The sequence below is a fragment of the Thunnus albacares genome, chromosome 11 (assembly GCF_914725855.1).
Source record: "Thunnus albacares chromosome 11, fThuAlb1.1, whole genome shotgun sequence".
Classification (NCBI taxonomy): domain Eukaryota; kingdom Metazoa; phylum Chordata; class Actinopteri; order Scombriformes; family Scombridae; genus Thunnus; species Thunnus albacares.
Genome location: NC_058116.1, coordinates 28066671 through 28080841, shown reverse-complemented (window position 1 = coordinate 28080841; position 14171 = coordinate 28066671). Strand labels below are relative to the sequence as shown.

The window sequence follows — 14171 nt, the reverse complement described above, 5'->3', positions numbered from 1 at the left end:
AAGACTACAGCATGGATGGGCGTTTGTGGGCATGTGATCTGATGTCATTACCAGGAGGAAGTAGAGGTGACACAGCAAACACAGTGTTGATGCCCTGGGTTTTGACTTGTAGGCGACATTTTTACATACATTCGATTTGGCACTATATAAATAACACTGAATTGAATTGAAATTGAATGTCAAAGATGCTTTATTTCAATGACTAGAAGCTTGAGAAAAGGCTTTACATGACACAATCATTTCTTTCTAAGCTGCAATTTGCAACATGAGATAATTTTCTTCTCGCTTATTTTGACTCATGAAATAAACACCATCCTTGTAGCACATGCATGAGCATGATAGAGTCCCAGGACTTGCAAATTTTTGATGCTGCCACCATTTGTGAACTACTGTATGTGAAAGACGTGCTCACAAGTCACTTTAGTGAAACGGCCCCAGCTTCTCAAAACATGACTTATCCTGGTTTTTGTGAGCAGGGCATGATGTTCACTGTACATATGTAAATACTAAGGCAGGATACTCCAAAAACCCATCATAACCAAAATACTAATCATATTTGAACAGGTTTTTTGTAGCCTTGTCTGAAATATGACCTGCATTACATACATACAGGATGAGATAAAAGAAGACGGGAACAACTTGCTGCAATGAACTGGTTTATTACAACAACATGTAGTGTTAAGATGGGGTATGTAGGATTTACTGAGGCATGAATCCAGTCTTGAACTGGACTCAAAAAAATATAAATGTAGAAATAAGTGAATGAACAGCCAGTTATATTTAATTTCCAGTATTTCTGAAGTCAAATAAAGTCAATTCAACTTGAGATAAAGAAGTGAAAGGTGCAGTATGTGCAACATTACATTAGAATACAATTATACTAATAATGAATGCAATGCAAAAAGATAATTGTATGTGCAGAATTTGAATATTACAATATATAAAATGTATAGCAAATGAAAACAATCAGTGAACGCAATACCTAAACAAATTCACACAGTCATGCATCAGGCACAGAAAATGCTTATACATACCTACAAGCATTGTAATCTTCATCTGCAATTGATCAATCTGTAGATCATTATGACATATGGAAACAAAGTGCATATTGTGCTGATTCTGTAATAGACACAAAGGAAAATAAAAAAAAATAAAAAAGGATGCAGTATGATTTTCAGAGGTGTCTTCCTTCGGTGTCATCCCTGCTGGGGCAGGGCCAGTGTAACAGGAAGAACAGCAGGATGCTGAGCCGCGGGCTGAAAGTGCTTTGTAGATGCATCAGCTCCCCACAGAGAGGGCAGGATGCGTTGTCTAAGATGGAGTTCAGTTTCATCATCCTTACCTCTGCTGCTGTGTAAAGGATGCCCAAATCACATATATTGTACATGAATGCATGTATATAATTTAGTATATACTATACAGTCTTCTTACTGTAGATACACATTTGACGAAGATGGATAATATGTATGTTAAACTGTAATATTTGTAGTTATTAGTTAATTTGTAGATATTTTAATGTTACAGGGTTGCTGCACAGGGATTTGTTGTGACACCACATGACTGATTTAACTGTTCATCAGAGAAAAACTGTTCTAGCGTCTGGTAGTTTTGGCGTATAGTTCTGTTTAGCACTTACCAGACGGGAGAAGTTAAAACAGGTTGTGTCCACTCTGCAGTTACTTCCTCTGCTGTTTCCTGACTCTGGAGTTGCACACATAGCCGCGGGAACATGATTTCAGTATTATAAATATAACTATTAATGAGCTTCAGGCAAGGTCTGTAACATGTTACATTAATGTTTGAGTTTATTAAATACCTGCAGTGATCTCACAGCAGCAGAAATGCTAAGTGCATCTACAAATTATTTTTTTATCTTCCTGACACATCGACAGGATCGGTCATTAAGAGTAATTAATGTTCTGTGTTTTTTCCCTACACAACAGCTGTTACACGCAGATCCCAGGTTTATACAGTGAAATAGACTGTAATAAAGCTGTCCTTCTCAGAATGAATCCTCAACTCCATCAGAGCTGTCAGGACATTTTTATATCAAGATAAGTCTAAACTCTGTTTCCTCTGACAAGTTTATAATTACAGTTTTCAGTTTTGCTGCCTCAATGCAACCGTTTCTTTTCATTTTTGCTTAATGATGCTATAGTAGTATAGGTTATCCTATACTACTCTCACATTCACCTCCCCCTTTCATATCTGGTGACATCACTATAAATCACAATAAATATCATTTACTTCATAAAGGAACTGAGTCTCTCCTGATTGAAATTGTTTATATGTTTCAGCAAGATAATTGAGTTTGTCCCCTTTTTTCATACAAAACAAATGAATTAAGAATGGTGATAAACAATGGTGATCAAAATGAGGATCCAAGGACACCTCTGTATTGAAAATAATAGACTACATGGCTTACAAAAACACAAAACTGAGTCTATTTTTTCAATAATCTTGCAAAATAGGGGGGTTGATTTGTTTAGTTGCTCTTGTCTTTCCTGTTTTCTTCTCTCTTCCCGGTCCTCCAGCTCCCTTTGTCTTTGCCTTTGTCGGTCTGTATATTCCCTAAGAAAATCCAGTGTTTCACTGTGTCTTCTTTACAGGACGCTTGACTGGATGAGGCTTGACTGGGTGAGGCTTGGTGGATGCGGCTTGACTGGGTGAGGCTTGGTGGATGAGGCTTGACTGGGTGAGGCTTGACTGGATGGGGCTTGGTGGATGAGGCTTGGTGGATGAGGCTTGACTGGATGGGGCTTGGTGGATGAGGCTTGGTGGATGAGGTTTGACTGGATGGGGCTTGGTGGATGAGGCTTGGTGGATGAGGCTTGGTGGATGAGGCTTGACTGGATAGGGCTTGGTGGATGAGGCTTGACTGGATGGGGCTTGGTGGATGAGGCCTGACTGGATGGGGCTTGGTGGATGAGGCTTGGTGGATGAGGCTTGACTGGATGGGGCTTGGTGGATGAGGCTTGGTGGATGAGGCTTGACTGGATGGGGCTTGGTGGATGAGGCTTGGTGGATGAGGCTTGACTGGATGAGGCTTGGTGGATGAGGCTTGACTGGGTGAGGCTTGGTGGATGGGGCTTGGTGGATGAGGCTTGACTGGATGGGGCTTGGTGGATGAGGCTTGGTGGATGAGGCTTGACTGGATGGGGCTTGGTGGATGAGGCTTGGTGGATGAGGCTTGACTGGATGGGGCTTGGTGGATGAGGCTTGGTGGATGAGGCTTGACTGGGTGAGGCTTGGTGGATGGGGCTTGGTGGATGGGGCTTAGTGGATGAGGCTTGGTGGATAAGGCTTGACTGGATGAGGCTTGACTGGATGAGGCCTGACTGGATGGGGCTTGGTGGATGAGGCTTGGTGGATGAGGCTTGACTGGATGGGGCTTGGTGGATGAGGCTTGGTGGATGGGGCTTAGTGGATGAGGCTTGGTGGATGATGCTTGACTGGATGAGGCTTGACTGAATGAGGCTTGGTGGATGAGGCTTGACTGAATGGGGCTTGGTGGATGAGGCGGCTGCAGAGGGTGATACCAGTGGTTCTGGTGGAGCTGTGACAGAGTGTTCAGCTGTGGAGGGGTCTGGACTGCAGTGTCCTTGATCAGAAGGACTTTCCTCACAGTCTGAGATATATCCCCCCACACTGGCTATGAGGTTTATTGGTTGTATGCTATGTTTTTTTCCCCAAGGCACTGTGCATGGCAGGAAAGAATTCCCAGCTATTAAATCAAAGCATTGAAATGAATTGAAGTTAATGTACGAATACAGGATACTAAGAGTAGTGTAAGATGTAATACATTACCATTTTGTTGTGCTGTTTCTGTAGAACTAAACTGAAGCTGGTACTGCTAGTGAGCCGCACTGCATGCATGCTTATACTCACAGCATGGGAAATGTAGTTTTTGTTCTAGAAGTCACACACAATGGTTGTTTATAATGTTAACCGACATGTTTGTGTTGGTATTATATCCTACAATGTAAAGTTGGTGAGTGGCTTTATTTATTTTTTTATCATTTTAGTTATTTAGTAAACCCCCAGGGTTTAGTACCTAGTAGCCGAGGTTAATACGTAATTATACTGTTTTCATAAAGTTGTTGCCTCTGGTTATGTGTACAATGTACATATATTGTGGAATGCAGTCAGTGATGTAACCAAGAGAAACACAGACCCACCTGTCCATGAGGGGTTCCTTGATGTTTACTGTCTGTTACTGCGGATTCCAGTAAAAAAAAAAAAAAAATCACAAAGAGAGAGCTGTTGCGTCACTGTGGTTTTGTGACTCTGTTACATTAGTATTGTATGCTCCACTATCTTTATGTGTCAGGTCTGTTTTTGCAGGACTGGCTTGCATGCCACAGAAAGAAATAAAATCTTGCAACAACACGAATGAGCCTATATGCAGCCCCAGCCACCTGGAGTCACCCCTCCTGTGGCTATGAGTCCTGCATCTTGTACACTGTCCATCTACCCCGACCTCCAACCTCCAACTTTTAGGCAATTTCCAGACATATCAGGTATCAGGCATTAAAACACACAAGTACACAAAAAATCAAGTCTTATTAGAGCACATTCAACTAAAGATCCCCAAAATAAAAGTGTGTTGAGAATTGAGCTATAAGGTGATATAATACTGAGTTGTGGAGTGTGGAGAGCTTCTTAAATGTGAATTATTCAGATGTTCTGCATGTGTGGGTAGGGGCATTTGTCTAAATGCATACATTAAAGAACAGGGGCAATTCAAGGGGCAATTACATATACATCACAGATCATTCAGCCACCCCCCAGGCCCCTGCCACACACACACACACATACACAGTGAAATGATAAATAATACATCTTTCCATTCCTTATGGGAGTATCTGAAAGATCCTGACATGCACCCGCCTACCATCTGTGAATTTCACCCCATAGAAAGAAGCAGAATGGTGATGAACTGCAACGTTCTTGGCGAGCGAACATAACAAACTGGAGCATCAAAGAGATTGGGGATTGTGCCAAGATGAAAAATGATATGTGGTTGTGTTGAAGTGAGCTTCTTGTTGGATCTAATTCATGACAAGCCCATGGAAACCCATCACAGTTATTGAGTAGGAGAAATAAAAAACTTATTTCCAGTTTTAAGCTTACTTGACAATGAACACTAACATTTGTGCATTCTCAGAGGATGTTGACGGAATTTCTGCTTGTGGTTCTCATGGACAAGATTTCAAAGTGCAGCCGAGGAGAGAGAGAGATTCCAGTTTGGTGGCCTCAGGATTGCTTCTCTGTTGGGGATCTGTTGGCTTCATTACACTGTGACCACCAACACACATTTTGACGGATGGAGCTTAGTGTGAGGCAGTTTGGGGGGGGGAATAACGGTGAAGTAACGATTAACAATTTGATCTGCGTCCCAGTTTTTAATGGTTATGAGCTTTAGTGTAGTGTTTCTCAAGAATGAGATCTTGGACACAGCTGAGATGAAACTCGTTCACAAGGTGTCTGGACTCATCCTTATGGTGTGTTTGGACGTCCAGAGTAATGCGAGACGAAAAATCGCTTTGCGTTACTTGCATGAGTTAGACTCCAGGATCATCTGTGATTACTTGCCCCAAACAGCCAAAGTACAGTACTGTACATTAACTGCAAGCTAGCTAGCACAGGGTGTGTCTGTGTGTTTGGGTTCAGTTTAACTTCTGTCTGAACTCACCAGGAACTCCGGTTCTTGTTATTCTTCTTCTGTTATTTCCCTCCAATATCTCTCCTGCACCCCAGTCCTCTCTGTATGTTTATAAAGTACATTCATAAAGCTCTGCAACAAGTGCAAATTTTTGGCTCGAGTTAAAACATTTTTAACGCACGGACACATATTTGTGTCAACTTGCGTCGCCCGGCGCAAATTCAGGTCTATTTGCATCTTTACATTGACTTTGTATGCAATCATGCCACGTGAAAAATTTGCTTCACGTTTGGTCTGAATACACCATTAGAGTCGAGGCCAGATGCATAGAGGGAGCTTGAAAAAGAACCAATGCTTATTTGCAATAAAAGAGGCCAGATGAGGAGGTTCAGGCATAAGATCGGAATGCCTCCTGGACGCCTGTCTGAAGGTATCAAACCCTGTCTCCTAAAAATTATGTTTTATACTGCTTATTTGCAACAGAAAATACTGCATGTTCTAAAAGAAAGTAATGGCACCTAAGTTATGTTTTTTATCAACATAATGAGGAAATGTTTCTAAAGAGTAACTACGCACTAAATATATATATATATATATATATATTCTTCACATTTAAACTGTTTTTTCTGTTCAAAATTAGCTTATTTATGTCTGCTTGGATTTGAAAATTCAGTTGAGCTGAATTCTCCGCCCCTCCCTAATCGTGACATAACAGGCAAGACTCTGAGGTCTATATCATATGTCAAGCAAACAGCAATACCTCAGCCTCAGTTTGTGCCTCTCAAATATAGCAAGCCTGATAAAAGACAGCAGAGACGACATTGTACATGAACAAGAAATGTATTCCTTTACTGTGGCAGTAAACACAACACAACTGTGCTATATTCAGAGCTTCACAAGATATCCAGGGCTGATGATGGTAATATTAACACGATAAACAGCAGGGCTACCGCTACATACTGACACTCCCCCACAGACACACTCACACTGGAGAGCCTCTTGTAGAAGAGCCACTAGCTCAGCTACAACACAGGAACCACACAGAAACTTTTACAAAGGGCTTGAATGTGCTTCTAATGACTGTCAAAGCTCCAGTGGACTCTCTTTGTTTCCAGCACGGACACAGAGAGTCTGACAGCAGCTGCTCATGGCTGGTTAACTCTGACTACCAGCTCTAAATCACTATTCACGCTATTCATGTTACACTGAGTGGTGGTCAGTCGATGTCCCCTCACCCTCTGCATCACACACTACGCAGCCACAAGTCATTGCCCTCCACTCTGTTGCATTTTTTTTAAATATGATGGGGGGGAGCTAGCACAGTTAAAGTGTGTAGTTATCAAGCCCCCATTCTGTTGCTAGCAGCAACCCTTACTGTCACAGTTCTGCAGGAGTTGCAAACTGACATTGTTACATCCACCATTTTGTCAGATCTGTAAGCAAGTACTGCAGGGTTGCCGACTTTGGGTACCTGGCTGGAGTGAGATTTTGATGCCATGGGCTTAATCACGCAAACGCATATGCTGACTTAATCACATGCAGATGTTTGGACTCAATTCACCATCAGGATTTAAAACAGTATGCAGCTTACACATGAGGCGGGAGCAGCAGCTTAGATGTAAGATTTAAGGATATAGCCTGGCTATGCTATCCTAACAATTTCACAATATTAGACATACACTAACCCAATAAAGCGCACCCAGGTTGGTTCACTAATGAAAGTCATGTTGTTTCCGATATTAAAACTACAATGTTTTATTGAATAACGTTAAGTTAAAAAGGCAATAACAAGGGCTTATTGGAAGAAGAGAATCAGAATGGTAGCAAGAACCATAAATTAAAAAAAACCCTATCCTACTCCAGACACATAGCCGATACATGAACACACTCACACACACACACCAATACACACTCACTCACACACACACAAATACACACTCACTCACACACACACACAAATACACACTCACTCACACAGCCAAATCTACACGACCATGCTTACTCACCCAGCCAAATATATACATGAACACTCACTAACTCATTTACTCACTTACACACTTGCGCTCTCTCTCAAACACACACACACACACACACACACACACACACACACACACACACACACAGGGGCCTATTTTAGCCTACTACAACTACAAGCAGCAGACTCGGACTAGATTATCATTTCTACCAGCAGTTCATGTTTGTAGCAGCACGGTGTGACCTGATTACTTTTAATGCACATAATGGACAACAGCTTCCCATCTAGTTCAAGTCTGTTTCTACACTGTTTTGATCAGGCCAGTTGTTGAGAAGACTCGTTCTGCATCTACATTAGAGTGAGGTAAGCATAGAACAAGCTGTGCCACCTTCCTGAGTCTGGGAACTGTGATTCACCAGTTGTTCAGACACCATGTCCATACAATGGAATCGGTCTTCCTCTTCAACACTCACCAGGGCACCTTTCCAGACGGTGTCATGTATGGCTGTTTCCTCCGGCATCTAGTACTCCAGAAACTCACCTGAAATCCTGTCCTGGTCCCTTGGATCCTCAAAAGGAGGAAGGCGATCATATCTGGGAAAATACAATTTCAACAATATTAGTTAGAATTGGAAAAAAACATTCAGAAGTTAAATTTTGTAAATAAAATCTCCATAAACTATAGCTAATCATCTATTCAAATAGAAAGAAACAACTCTTTTCAGTAGCAGAATCTCCCTGTTTAATACCTCAGAGCGTAGTCTTTTCTCACCCATCACAGCTGCCGGTGAAGCCTATCAAAATCACACATTATCTTTATATAACTACTCACGTTGTTTGAATTAAGTATTGGTGAAGTGAAAACAAGAGTTCAGTGATTTACCTTTGGACAAAGTAGAGCACATCATCCACATGCAAGTCTTGTCTCTGCTTAAAGTCCACAAACTCAGCATATGGCAGCAGGGGATCATTCAGTAACGTTAGCTTCTTCAATGCGTATCCGTACATCTTAGCAGGAAGCCTCTTGCTGCCTTGTAAAATTTGGTGACTTCACCCGAGGGAATCTCACCAGTTTCATCCAGCCTCATCAGCATTGCCTTTGTAGTCAGACCAACACCAAGTTAGAGGTCTGAAAGGCAAAAAAGATAACGTGCTATTTCTCACCCTTGCACCATTCTGCCCACACTATATACCTGTAGATTATCTCAGTTTTCATCTCAGTTCCTTCAAGAACTTTGACATCAGCTTTCGGATGAACGCCCTCACTTAAAATACAGAAAATATGCAACCACCTCATCCATAAGCATTAACATAAGAATCAATTATAGAACACCTGGCTTTCCTTTCGAAAAACCAAATGCCATTGTTTAACGTTGCTTTCATTCTTCTCTCTGCTGTGCCCTTAATGTTAGACAGCTTATGTAAGCTAACGTAAACTAGCTTAATCCTACTCTGAAACTTACAGATCACTTATTCAAAACAAATATTATACAGTTAGTTTATAACAAACACCCTGGGTTAATTAATTAATTAATCCATGATTAATAGCTGCCCTATTCACTTACCTTGGTTCATACCAGGTTAGATGGAGTGTGGCTGGCTTGCTTGAACACCTTCTGGGCTCCTGGCTGTGAACTTGAGCAGCTGTCCGATTATCACGGTGATAAGCACTACGCAACAATCAGAGAGTAATTTAAGATGCAGCTCCATGGAAACACCCACTTTTTGAATGCTCAGCTGTCTTGTAGAGTCCAAGATATTCACCAGGTTTAACCATTACTATACCAGAAATACTTTGACCATAATATATTCGCCTGTTCATCTGTGTTGCTGTCATAGTGTTTTGTCTTGACAGTTGTTTGGGCAGCAAAGTATGTGAGAGTTAGCAACCCAGGTATTGACAGACATCTTTTATCTACTGCCCAAATGCTCATGTTGTTGCCAAAGCAGTTTACAGAAGATTCATATAATACATATTACATATACATATTAAACATACAGGTGTCACATGCAGGTTCTTTATTATACTGATGCAGTCCATTATTTGATGGTAATACAATACAGTAACGTACAACACAGTTTTATAGAATATGATACAGTTACTTAATATCTTATAAATATAGATTTTACAGTGATTGTGAGTCTGTCAGGCTGTGGCAGGAAGATACATATTTAGCTGCTAGAGGAGCTGCTGTCCCTTCACCCAGGAGAACTGCCAATTTCTCCTCTGGAGTTAACATTTGGACGTTTGGTATTTGTTTGTTATTTCCTTTGGTAGTGGAAGTCTCTTACTGAAGAGAACATCTCACAGTGGAGGAGGAAGTGCATCTCTGTCTCTACCTCCCCTGTCGAGCAGTGAGCACATACATACATACATATATTTATATATAAAAAGAGTGAAAGTGAAAAGGGAATATTCATATAAGGTATAAGCTTGGATTAAAATGGTGAGCACACAACACAAGGATTTAGCTATGACCCAGGCCCCGACATCACTGCACTTATAAATGGAGTTTTGGTATTAATAGTAGTAGAAGTACATGCAGACATGAGAAAGAACATTTTGCTCGTATCTTGCTATGAATAAAAAAAGCATTCAAATTCTTGTCCTTCAGGTGTATAGTGTATCTGTCTATGATTGCTCCCCCCGCCTCCCCTCTCCTTGTTTCTCTTCTTACTCTGAAAAAACATCTTTAACGAACAAAAGGGGCACAGATGGAGTGGAAGCCGTACACCATCTAAAGGGAACAACAACCACAGTAATATAATCAAGGTTGAAATTAGCTTACTGGTGGATGCAAAGTGACAACACACTACTGGACCTGATTTTACACAAACAAACCTCTCATTTTGTTGGAATAGGTTTCTTTTCCGCTAGGACCAACAGGCAAAGTGAATGATTTACACAGCTATTGTAATGTGTTAGTTGAAGGAGTTAAAAGGAGCAGAAGTAGAGCCAGTTGTGAATCAATAATATCTGTTAACACAGCTTCCAAAAATATCCCTAGGTATTCGGTTGGATATTGATACTATGAAAAAAGGTGAAATGGAGGTTTGAGCAATACTAGATTCATTCCGTTTTCTCACAATGTAAAGCCAGTTTTGTACTCATTTCAAATGAAAGGGAGGCATAATCTGAATTAGCTGCTGTTAATTAAACCATCTTAAGTATTATAAATGTTCATATGCAAAGGAAAGACAAAGGAATCATATTTGAATCAGATTTTGCATATTCTATGTTTAAACACTACAGTAGGTTAGAAACCTGAACTGAACACTACAAAATGCTTCTGAAGTTGTGCTTTTTCCAAGTTTATACTTGCAACCAATTAGTTTTAATGAAGCAAATTTGAAATAGAAAAAAGCCTGAGTTAAGAATAACTAATAACTTACATTGTATTTTGCAGTCAGGTTAAATGAATTTAAGCTACATTCACATTACATGCTGAAGTGGTCCAAATCCGAGTGACTCAGATTTGATTTTTTCACACAAGTCTGAACAAAAAAAATCTGATTTTTTTCATATCAGGTCTTGGCCGCTTGCATATGCGGTCCAAGATCTGATTCATATCCGATCTCTGGCTACGGTACGGTCAGATTGGAATTCATATGGTTTCACTTGGTTTCACTCTGCACATATTGCCTGGCCCCTTATAGCCCAGTACAAATAAACACACAGGAGAGCAACAACAGCAACGGAGGTCAATGGAGAGACGACGAAATTTCATATTTGTTGGAGAGTTTATGGAGAAGCATCTATCCAAGCCAAACTGGAAGGAACTTATCGTAAGGGAATGCTAGAACAGCTATATCATCCATGTTTGTGATTTGTCTGTTATTGTTGTTGTTCTTGTATGCATGCGGCTCACATTTCAGTTAAATCTGTGCATGCATGGCAGTTTAGGACCTAAATGGTGTTCACACCATGGGTGTATTAAACACACAATATGTGATTTCAGCCGCTAGGGGTCTCTCAATCAAATCAATAACAAAAGACGGAGTATGATGCAAAGTAGCGTGGGATCATGGGAGTTGTTGTCTTCATTGTTAAATAACCAGCTTCTTTGGGTAGGATTACTCCACTGTTCATCGTTCAGGATGTTTTTACCAGGAGCCGAATTATCCACAGTGGTCTCCTCTTGAATACAAACAGACTCAGTGATTAAAACAGGTAAAAACACTGAATAAAGCAGTTTCATGTTAAAAATCAGTGTTTCTCTGACACTGCTCTGTGGGCACAGGACGTCCGGTAGGGGCTGCTAGCCGAGCTGATACTAACGTTTGCTCACCTTGTTTTTCTGATTAATTAAGATCCAGACATCCGATGACTAAAATCCTTCATCTGGTTAAAAGATATAGTAAAAAACGACCAAGATCTAAAAAGCTTATCATAAAAATGGCTTAAAACTGAATAAAAGTCCATTTATAACAGTTTCTGTTGAACAACCACAACACCGACGTATTATCTTGTATGCGTATACTCTTCGGTAGACGCCATTGTGGCAAACAGCCACTGTATTATCTTGGAGGTATTTACTCTTTGGTAGAGGAGTATGACGCCATTGACAGGCGACCAAATGAAAAGGACTGTTACTTTGATTAAAATTACAGATGTCTCTGGGTTTGGAAAATTGTTGTAAACATTAGGGATAATGTAAGTACACAATTAAACAAAATAAATAACATAAGTCTAGTTGATTTTAGACATTTTAATGCGGAATAATTACATATCAGGGCTTTAAGTAGCTGGTTACACGTAACTTCCGAACATGAATGTGAACCATCAACGCAAAACAGTTCTACAAGGAGAGAACAGAGCAGCACTCAACAGGTGAAGCATCACCTACATAGATATCCATAATGTTATAGCTAAACATCCACAAACTATTCTCCCATTCCTCAAACCACAGAACCACAACATGCCAAAATGGCTGCATGTGACAGATAATTAATGTTGTGATAAATTATCCACAGTTCTGTGGTTAAAACCAAATTTTATTTATGTCGAAAAATCCTTGAAATCCTGGGAAAGGAGTGATATTCACTCTAGTTTACAAATATCTAAACAGTAAACGCAGTATGTTGTGGTAAAGAGATGATATTTATGTGTATTGTTCATGTCTAATTAAGAAAAAACACAGCAGATAACCACAATCTGAAATTGATTAAAAAAAACATTACTTTTAGAAGAAAAACATCAATCATGAGTAAGTTTTGCGAACTTTTCTTTTATAATTAGTTCAATGTAGAGGAAAAAGGCTCCTGTTTGTGGAAAAAGGTGACAACTCAATTACCTCTATTTACCCACCCAGCAATGTCTCCCATGACATCTTCTCTTCCAAAGACTCATGCTCAGTGTCACTAAACTCTATTTACAATGCAAGCATCAAAGCAAGACGTTCTTTGATTTATATACAGTATAAATAAAGTAGGTAGAGGTAAAAGAGTTCATGTTAGTGCTATTTTTGCTTTGTTTTTGTAGTGTCTTTTCTCAAGAAATTCACAGGATTACTTCAGCCTATTAGATACTTTTGGCAAGACTTTACTCACCACTCGCTAAAAAAAAAAAATGTTATTGGTGACTTCTCTCTACATATCATTATTTGATCGGTAGTTCCAATCAACTTGTGAGAAAAACATCCTCTTATTTTGTAAATTAAGTCTGTGTTTTTATGCATAACGCTACCTTCCTTTCATCCAACAGGCTTTATTAGTCTCACACAGTTAAATTTCATGTGGTTTACAGAATAAACATGAATGTATAAATGAGAAGTGAAGAACATCCAAGGATTACTAATTCCTCCCATCCGGTGTGTAGTCTGATATGTTGCTCACTACTGGTTTACAGTTTAAAAATCCACACTTCAGAGAAGATGTTTAGTTCATTCCCCAGATCCTCTCCATTAGTCTTTATCATAGCAGGGAATGTGCTATCAAAATACTTGAATTATTGAGGATGTGACAAGAGCATCAAGGTATAATATCTTTGATAGCATTTGTCATCAAAGTCAATTGTTATGGTCTTCTCGGTTCTGGTATGAGATGAAGGGTTTATCTTTTTGCAGGAAAAAGAGAGAAGGAAATGTAGAACTGGAAAATTTTTATTGTGGACATAACAAAACATATTAGGATATAAGTAAAGTGAAGTTTATTCTTTAAACAAACCTTTGCAACTTTACAGCAAGACAAGTTGATGTTACCTTTACATACGGTGTTTTACATAAGACTTCAAAAGGCATTAAGACAGGATATAAAGCTCAAATGGAAAAAAACTGGAGAATAATAAATTCCTCCGCAAGCCAAGATAGCCCCAAATTTGATTTAATATAAGCCAGCGGCAACAGAAACATTTTTAGCCTGGGGACAGTAAGCAGACCTGTCCCAGTTGATCTGATGAGTCTGGACTGTTCATAATGTGGCATCAGATCAGAAATATACAGTATTTAGGCCCTAAACCCTTCTTCCTTTAAACAAATCATCCTGTCTTTGTGAATTTATGTTGTGGAACCCTGTTCGAAAATTAGATGATAC

General features: G+C 39.8%; 1 long non-coding RNA gene across 2 annotated transcripts; it reads right to left on the bottom strand.

The window, feature by feature from the left end:
- Window positions 1-3688: 3688 nt before the first annotated feature.
- Window positions 3689-11633, bottom strand: LOC122992763. Of its 2 annotated transcripts, XR_006406139.1 has the most exons (5): window positions 9206-11633; window positions 8524-8769; window positions 8390-8434; window positions 4179-8234; window positions 3689-3724 (listed from the first exon to the last, which is right to left on the bottom strand). It is a non-coding gene; the product is annotated as an uncharacterized LOC122992763 (long non-coding RNA). The 2 variants fall into 2 exon arrangements; XR_006406138.1 differs by having other exon boundaries at window positions 3689-8234.
- Window positions 11634-14171: the final 2538 nt, after the last annotated feature.